Here is a 9,049-nt window from a genome sequence, read left to right on the forward strand (position 1 = left end):
GCCATTGGCCTGATCCAACATCGGCTTCTCTTACGTTCTTATGTTCTTAAATTAAACATTGGGTTGCTCTCAAACAGACCATTGAACTGTAGCAAGAGGCTGACACCTTCATTACTTATAGGAAGATTGGGACAAAATGAGTCTACATCTGGATGCTCATTGAGAATGATGGACCTGTAATATTGCCAAGTTTTACAATATAATATGATTCTAGATGGGCCACTGGCCTGATCCAACATCGGCTTCTCTTATGTTCTTAAAAGGAATTGAAGGGGGGGGGAGCAGGAGAAGTCCTCCTTCCTGCTGTAAGTTCTGGGGCTAAATCAAACAGGGGAGAAAGAAAAAAGTTGTTGGCGGGACCAGGGGTCATTTTGTAGAAAAAGATGTGCAGGAGCTCATTAGCATAGCTTATTTACATATGCCACACCCCCTGACATCACTGGAAGTGTGTCAGAAGGCAACGGCCACTGCTCCACTGGACTGTTTTTGGATTGCTAGCTGGGGGGGGGGGGGGAAGGTGAAGATCTGCCCTCATGGAGGAGGGAGAGCTTGTATCTGAATAGAACTTGGTCTTTAAGGTGCTACTTGACTGTTTTGGACCGGGGGTCCAGGGAGAGCTCTGCAACTTACCTGGCTGCTTCTTGCTCTGACTGAGGGCTGCTGGGAGCAGGGGGTGGGGCTTGTTGCATATGCCCGCCCCCTGGGCTTTTTACTGCCGGAGCTCCGCTCCTGTGCGCTCCTGCAGGAAATGACCCCTGGGTGGGACAGAGATGCTCTGAAACTTCATCTGCAAGGTGCACTTTCCCAATACGGCCGATAACTGCACGCACGCACATGCACGCACTCACCAGGTACCGCTCAGAAGAGACGCTGACGAGAATGAGGTCGTCACCGACGCGCACCTTCTCCCCTTCCGAGCGCTGCTTGGAGGCGGGGTGGATGGTCCACCAGCAGGCTTCTCCTGGCAATGGCAGAGAAGGGATGGCCGGTTGTGAGTGAGCGGAGGGAAGCACGCAAGCCGGGAAACAGCCCCTGGGGACGGGCATGCTTTCCCACTCAACCAAGAAGGCCTGGCCGGGGTCGTGTGCGTGCCACGATTCTACAGAAATGCAGCTCACAGGGCCAGGTAAAGAGAATACTGGTTTCCATTGTTTGTAATTGTCATGGGACAATAAACTAATAGGAAGGTAAGAACTCAGGATCTTTGGGCTTCTCCACATTCTCATTCTACTTGCCTGTAAGTTTCTGTTTCTTCAGGGTGGGAGGGTCTGTTCCGCATCTCTCTTGCCCCCTCTAGTGGTCGATTCGATATTGCACCGGTTTATGTCCGGCATAACTCCCTGCGGTGTTAAACTGCAGGGTTTTGTGCCAGGCATAAAACACTGTGATGTTGAATCGACCACTAGAGGGAGCAAAAACATGCAGAACAGAAAAAACACAAGAAGCAGGAACTTACCAGCCAGGAAAATGAGAACTGGGTAAAGGAGAGGAGGAGGAGGAGGAGGAGATTGGATTTATACCCCGCCCTTCACTTGGAGTCTCAGAGCGGCTTACAAACTCCTTTCCCCTCCCCTCCCCACAACAGACACCCTGTGAGGTAGGTGGGGCTGAGAGAGCTCTGACAGAACTGTCCTTAAGGAAACAGCTCTGCCAGAACTATGGCTTGCCCAAGGTCATCCAGCAGGTGCATGTGGAGGAGTGGGGAAGCAAACCCGGTCCTCCCAGATTAGAGTCCGCACACTTAACCAATACACCAAAGCCCTTTGTCTTGTTTCCATTGTTTGTAATTGTCATGGGACAATAAACTAACAGGAAGGTAAGAACTCACACTGTAAAGATGTTTGGGCTTTTCCACATTCTCATTCTAGCTTGCTTGTAAGTTCCTGTTTCTTCAGGGTGGGAGGGTCTGTTCCGCATGTATCTTGCCCCCTCTAGTGGTCGATTCAATATCACAATGTTTTACGTCTGGCATAAAACCCTGCAGTTTAAAACCACAGGGTTTTATGCCAGACGTAAAACCCTGTGATATTGAATCGACCACTAAAGTGAGCAAAAAACAGGCAGAACAGAAAAAAACACAAATGCCCTAAAGAAACAGGAACTGACCAGCCAGGAAAATGAGAGTTGGGGAAAGCTCTTTGTCTGGTTTGAAAGAAACAATCATTTTTTTAATGAAGAAGAAGAAGATGAAAAGATTGGATTTATACCATGCCCACTACTACCCAAGGGTGCCTCAGAGCAGCTTACAAACTCAATTTCCCTTCCCCTCCTCACAACAGATACCCTGTGAGGTAGGTGGGGCTGAGAGAGCTCTGACAGAAATTGCTCTTTTGCAAGAACAGCTATGCCAGAACTATGGCTCGCCCAAGGTCATCCAGCAGCTGCAAGTGGAGGAGTGGGGAATCAAACCCGGTTCTCCCAGATTAGAGTCCGCGCACTTAACCACTACACCAAACTGGCAGAGCTCACAAACTAAAGATCTTAATAGCAGCACACAACGGATTTGCTATGGCTTCTTTAAAGACTAGACAGCTCTGGGCACAGCCATCCTAGGACCTTTTTAAATGCTGAGCCTGGAATTCAGGTTAAGGTAGGAAGAAGAAGAAGAGATGTTTTTTATACCCTGCTTTTCACTACCCGAAGGAGTCTCAGAGCAGCTTACAATCGCCTTCTCTTTCTCTCCCCACAACAGACACACTGTGAGGTAGGTGGGGCTGAGAGAGCTCTTTCGAGAACTGCTCTTGAGCGAACGGCTCTGAGAGAACTTGTGACTGACCCAAGGTCTCCCATCTGGCTGCATGTGGGAGGGGGAGGGGGGAATCAAACCCGGTTCTCCAGATTAGAGTCCGCCACTCTTAGCCACTTAACCACACTGGCTCGCGAAGAGTTCCTTCCGTGCATGAACACCACCGCCACAGCTTTTCCCACGTACCTGTTGCATCTTCCTGGAGACCCACGTCAAAGGCAAGTTTATCGGTCAAGGAACGGGAGGTGGTTAGGCAGCTCAGGTACTAGAAGATGAGGAAGGAAAGAAGACCAAGAAACCTGCGTTGAAATACTTAACCTCAAAGGGGAAGGGGGAAAAAACCTTTAAAGCCTGCTCTGAAAACCTGCAGGTTAAACAAACACACTTACTCATAATTACCTAAATATTGGCCCCCGGTCACACGGAGCATTAGGCACGCTAGAGAGACGGAAGATAGGCGGATTTTCCGGGCGGATCTCACCGCCACATCTGGGAAGCGTAGAGCTCCCGTGGCTCACCCGAGGCTTCACTCCGAAGATGCGCTGTAAAAAACTAGTACCTCTGAGGTACTAGTTTCCGGAAACCGCGGGGCAAGAGCAGACGTCAGATCACGTTTCCGGTGTTAGCTCGTGGCATCCGGCGCCCGCCCATGTCCCGTCGCGAAAAGTTTTTTTTTTGTTAAAAAAAACAACACAACCCCCCCGGCGCTGCTTCTTTGCCGCGCGGCAGGCGTGAGGTATGATCGGCACCTCCCCCCAATCACGGGACATCGGCGGGACGTCGGGCGGGATGTTTGATCCGGCTGTCGCGCGGTAGTTCACTCCGGGGCAAACAGCCACGCCTCCCCACCCGCGCGATATCCGGCCCGTGTGACCGGGGCCCTAGATAGTCTGAATAGCCTGGAAAAATAGCCATGGTATCCCAGAAAGAAATGGAAGGGATTGTCGCTTGACGGCAGAGCACCTGCCTTGGATGCAGAAAGTCCCAAATTGAATCCTGGGCCTCTCCAGTTAAAAGGATCTCACATGAACACAAGAAAGTGCCTTACACCAAATCAAACCATCGGTCCATCGAGGTCGGTATTGTCCACTCAGACTGGCAGCGGCTTTCCCTGGTCTTCCCTAGAGATCTTTCCCATCACCCCTGCTCCCTCTAACCTGCGGAGTCCTGTGAGCAAAAATCCTACTTTGTGAGCGACTGGCGTTAAAGTTGTGAGCCGGCGATTTGGCTGCTCAATCAATTCGTTTGCTCTGGAGCCCTCCTTCCTGAGCTCAGACAAAAACGTGTGAGCCGGAGGCTAAAAAACTGTGAGCTAGCTCACGCTAACTCGGCTTAGAGGGAACCGTGCAAAATGCTCCCTCTAAGCTGCGGAGTCCTGTGAGCAAAAATTCTACTTGGTGAGCGACTGCCATTAAAGTTGTGAGCGAGCGATTTGGCGACTATGTTGTGGAGGGCTTTCACGGCCGGAATTCATTAGCTGTTGTAGATTTCCCGGGTTGTCTGGCCGTGGTCTTGGCATTGTAGGACCTGACGTTTTGCCAGTAGCTGTGATTGGCATCCTCAGAGGTAAATCCTCACAGGTATATCCTCAGAGAACTGTGTTCTAGCATGGAGAAGCAATGGCTATGTTTGACTAGTGCCCGATGAGAGTTTTGATGACTATTTGAAATTGTATAAGACGCTCGATTTGTAAAGGTAAAGGTATTGTTGTAAAGGTAAAGGTAAAGGTTCCCTTGCTTGAAAGCCAGTCGAGTCCGACTCTAGGGTTGCGGTGCTCATCTCCGTTTCAAAGCCGAAGAGCCAGCGCTGTCCGAAGATGTTTCCGTGGTCACGTGGCCAGCATGACTAAACACCAAGGCGCATGGAACGCTGTTACCTTCCCACTGAAGTGGTACCTATTTATCTACTTGCAATTTCTTGCTTTCGAACTGCTAGGTTGGCAGGAGCTGGAACTAGAGACGGGAGCTCACTCCGTCATGCGGCAACTCGGGTCTCGAACTGCTGAACTACCGACCTTCCACAGCCTGCAGTTCAGCGTCTTAACCACTTGAGCCACCGCAGCTCTGATATATTGTTGTACTTCCTTGTTATATTTGTATTTTCATCTATTTCACGTACACGTTTGCATATTCTATGAGATATAGCGTTTCCCTGGCTTTTAAAAAAAATATGCTGTTATACCTCTGAGGATGCCAGTCACAGCTACTGGCGAAGCGTCAGATCCTACAATGCCAAGACCATGGCCAGACAGCCCGGAAAATCTACAACAGCTAATGATTTGGCTACTGCATAAATTATTTCTTCATTTTATTTATTTATGTGTTAGGCTGGCTCAGGGCAGCTTACAGAAAACAGCACATAAATGACAGTAAAAACAATTAAAACACTTAAAACAGCACTACAACCAGTGGTTAAGAAGCTGAACTGCAGGCTGTGGAAGGTCGGTCGTTCAGCAGTTCGAGACCCGAGTGTGCCGCATGACGGATTGAACTCCCGTTTCTAGTTCCAGCTCCTGCCAACCTAGCAGTTCGAAAGCAAGAAATTGCAAGTAGATAAATAGGTACCACTTTGGTGGGAAGGGAACAGCGTTCCGTGGGCCTTGGTGTTTAGTCATGCCAGCCACAGGACCATGGGGAAGTCTTCGGACAGCGCTGGCTCTTCAGCTTGGAAACGGAGATGAGCACCGCAACCCTAGAGTCGGATTCGACTGGCTTTCAAGCAAGGGAACCTTTACCTTTACCTTACAACCAATTGGTGACATAATAAGTGCCAGTATCGTTGTCCCTGATTGTCTCGAGCCTACAAATGAAAACCTACGGGGGCCGTTAGTGAGAGAGATAGAGGAGTCCAGCAGTGGGCAGTAGAGTGCAAACACGCCCTTATACTAAAAGAGCAGCCAATGCACACGCTCACCCGCCGAGCCTTCGTAGGAATTTTGGCACCAGAGGGAAGCACAGCCGGCATCGCCCCACCCCAAGTGACCTCAGCTCCTTGACTTAGAACTTAAATTTGGACTCCGGAACGCCTCTCGGGCCTTTCGGCGTTTGACACCTCCTTGGCGGGGAGAGCGGCCCACCTCCTAAAACCCCCTTTCTGGATTCCTTGCAGTTTCCGCATCCTTGGAGGAGAGCGCATGACGCGTGCTTGAAAATAAATCTGCTTGGCTGAAGGATGGAGACGTTCTTTTTTTAAAAAAGAGACTCGGTTGGAGTTTCCTGCTCTGCTCTCCTGAGAAGTCAACCGGCCGTGCCCGGCAGCCCAAGTTTCCAGACCATCTCGACCAATGCTCCCTCTAAGCTGTGGAGTCTTGCGAGCAGAAATGTTACTTTGTGAGCGACTGGCATTATATTTTATTTATTTATTTGTAGTTTTGATTTCTATACCGTCCTTGACCCCGAAGGGTCTCAGAGCAGTTTACAGAGGGTATCTATATATCTAATAGCCAAGTTGCCCCCTCTGTGCGGATATCTAAACCCACACATCAGGGGCAGAGAGATTTTCCTTCACACTTGGGGCAGTCCCCAGGTGTGCAGAAAAATCTGAAAAGTTTAAAAGACTATAGGGGGATACTTAAATCCCCACAAAAGTAAAAAAGCATTCCCTGCAAATGCGCAGAGAACGCACTTACCTCTGGGATCTGTGGCAGAGCCACGCAGGGCTCACCGCAGTTGGTGCTGGCGGTGGCAGCGGGGGTGGAGAAGGCTTGGCAGTGGGGGTGACGGCTAGGAGCCACAGCCACCACTGTCGGAGACCGGGGGGTGTGGGGGAGAAGCCTGGCAGGCCCCGCAACCAGGAGCTGAGCCCGTTGTTGCCGCAGTGGGGGGGGGAGAGAAGCCTGGTGGGCCTGACAGCTCACAGCCGCACAGGGCTTGCCACTGTTGTTGTTGTGGGTGGCAGTGGCGGAGAGAAGCCTTGGCAGCCCAGGAGCCGTGGGGAATACACCAACCCCACGAGTATCACGGGTCCTGCTTCTTGTTTATATATAAAAGCAGTTCACCATCAGATTGCCAGCTCCGGGTTGGAAAATTCCTGGAGTTTTTTGGAGGGTGGGTGTGTGGAATCTGGGGAGGGACTTCAGCACAGTATAGCACCATAGAGTGCCTCTTCCAAAGCAGCCCTTTTCTCCAGGGGAACTGATCTCTGTTGTCTGGAGACCAGTTGAAATCCCAGATCTCCAGCCACCACCTGGAGGTTAGCATCACACATACAGAAGGGATTAAACCACACATCTGCATTCAATAACTTGTCTGTATATTCAAAAACCCACAATGAAATCCTTTGCATATTACTGGGGAGTACGCCCCATTCAGTGGAATGGGGCTTACTCCCAAGTAAGTGTGCATTAGGAACACAAGCATGAAGAGAAACCGTAAGAATAAGTCAATACTTACCTGGGCAGTTCTTTTAGCTGTATGGCTTACACACACGTTGTTGGAAACACCCCCACTGCAGTCTTCTTAAATACAGCTGGGGAAGTCACAGGCTAGATCTTCCCCCGAACTCCCAATACATTAGTTCCACCTGATCAGAGTTCCTTCCCCCATTACATCCTCAAATAGTCAGGTGTGGTGTGGCTCATTGGGCCTCAATTGGTTGACTCAGCCCAGGCTAGCTGTGATAATTTCATGCCAAGTAAAAATGTCCATAGTCATATTTTATGTTCCTAAAATAACAGAATGACTTTCAATCTGGAAAAGAAAAAAGAAGTGCTAATGTAGCACTGTTTTCAATGTTCCTGAAAATTTCCATTTCCCCCCTGAAAAAAACTGGATTTTTTCCCGAGCTTCAAAATTTCCGGAAGCTTCACATCTCTAATCCCGAGATGCCCTTTCCCTCTGCGGCGTACCCAAGGACCCCGCCCCCCTTCACTTCCTTCTCACCATGCCGCTGTGGGAATGCCGGAGGAGAATAGCGTGTCCGTACAGCAGAGTCCGGTGTCCGCCACCTTGTGAAGACTGAAAACGATAAAGAGGAATACAAGTCAGGCTGCAAATTCAACAATCTCTCCAGCAGAGTGTCCAGTTATATACCGCCCCAACCCATTCCCCCTCGTGAACCACCCGACAACAATACAAGCTGCCGATTCCTTCATTTTAAGGGGTGTGTGTGTCAAAGAATGTACTTTTTTGTATCTCACTGGGTTCCGTCCTTCACGGCTGGTGACGCATAAGCTCCCGGAGAAATAAAGGCCAGTCGACCACCTACCGGACTCAAAATCAGACGAGGAGGACATAGAGAAAACAAAGATAACCGAGGGTTGAGCCACGCAAAACTGCTCCGCTGCCCCGAGTTTAAAGTGGACGTTAAGAAGCAGCCCAGGAACGTTCCAGAAGGCGCCTGGGGAACAGGCAGAGACAGGCAAATACTTCACCACGCAACTGCACCTGGCGTGTCGGAATGTTCTCCTCAGAGCTTGGCGGGACAACGCATCAACAGGGCTTCCCAAGTGGGTACACACACACGGCGTGAGAAGTCATCCCCTTGGAAAACCGTTGTCCGACTCCACCCAATGAGCCAGAGGTATTCGACCTGCAGCAGGCTCTTCCGAAAGGCGGTACGTCTTCCAGGCGCTTTCTTCCAAGGGACCCAAGCAGGAACAGGGAAGAATAATAGTGGCCCCAAGCAATGCTCTCTCTAAGCTGTGGAGTCCTGTGAGCAAAAATTCTATTTCGTGAGCTACCGGCAATAAAATTGCGAGCGAGCGATGGGCCGCTGCATAAATCCGTTTGCTCCGGGGCCCTCCTTCCTGAGCTCAGACAAAAACGTGTGAGCCGGGGGCTAAGAAACTGTGAGCTAGCGCACACTAACTCAGCTTAGAGGGAACACTGGCCCCAAGTAGGGCAGATGATTAGCGGCTTCAGAAGGGGCTGTCCAAAGAATACAGCTCTTCAAAGACGAGCTGGGCCGAAGACGTTTGACGTGAAAGGGGGTCGCAGGCTCCAGTGCACGTCTGCGGTCATACCCAGACCGGTCAGAAGGCTTCTCTCTCGCCATACCCGGAGATGATCAGCCAAACCAAAAACGAAGACCGCCGATTCTGACTCCATTACATGGCGTACTGCCACCATCTTATCTGGGTCGGAACATGCAGCATTTAAAAACAAGGCGGATGCCACCAGAACACATATGTGGGGGGATTTACTAGGGTTACCAACCTCCAGGTGGCACCTGGAGATCTCCCCTTATTAATACTGATCTCCAGACGACAAAGATAGGAACCCCCCTGGAGGAAATGGCTGCTTTGGAGGATGCCAGCCGAGGTCCCTCCCCAAACCCAGCCCTCCCCACGCTCCACCCGCCCCC

General features: G+C 50.6%; 1 long non-coding RNA gene across 1 annotated transcript in view; it reads right to left on the minus strand.

Moving 5' to 3' along the window:
* Nucleotides 1-854: 854 nt before the first annotated feature.
* LOC107112955 overlaps nt 855-9,049 on the minus strand; it is a 13,956-nt gene continuing 5,761 nt past the window's right edge. The window contains exons 2-4 of the long non-coding RNA XR_001482599.1: nt 7,627-7,701; nt 2,933-3,011; nt 855-961 (exon numbers count right to left, since the gene is read on the minus strand). This is a non-coding gene — a long non-coding RNA (uncharacterized LOC107112955). The remainder of the gene's footprint in view (nt 962-2,932; nt 3,012-7,626; nt 7,702-9,049) is intronic.

Source organism: Gekko japonicus, unplaced genomic scaffold (genome assembly GCF_001447785.1).
Source record: "Gekko japonicus isolate JY-2015 unplaced genomic scaffold, Gekko_japonicus_V1.1 scaffold6891, whole genome shotgun sequence".
Taxonomy (NCBI): domain Eukaryota; kingdom Metazoa; phylum Chordata; class Lepidosauria; order Squamata; family Gekkonidae; genus Gekko; species Gekko japonicus.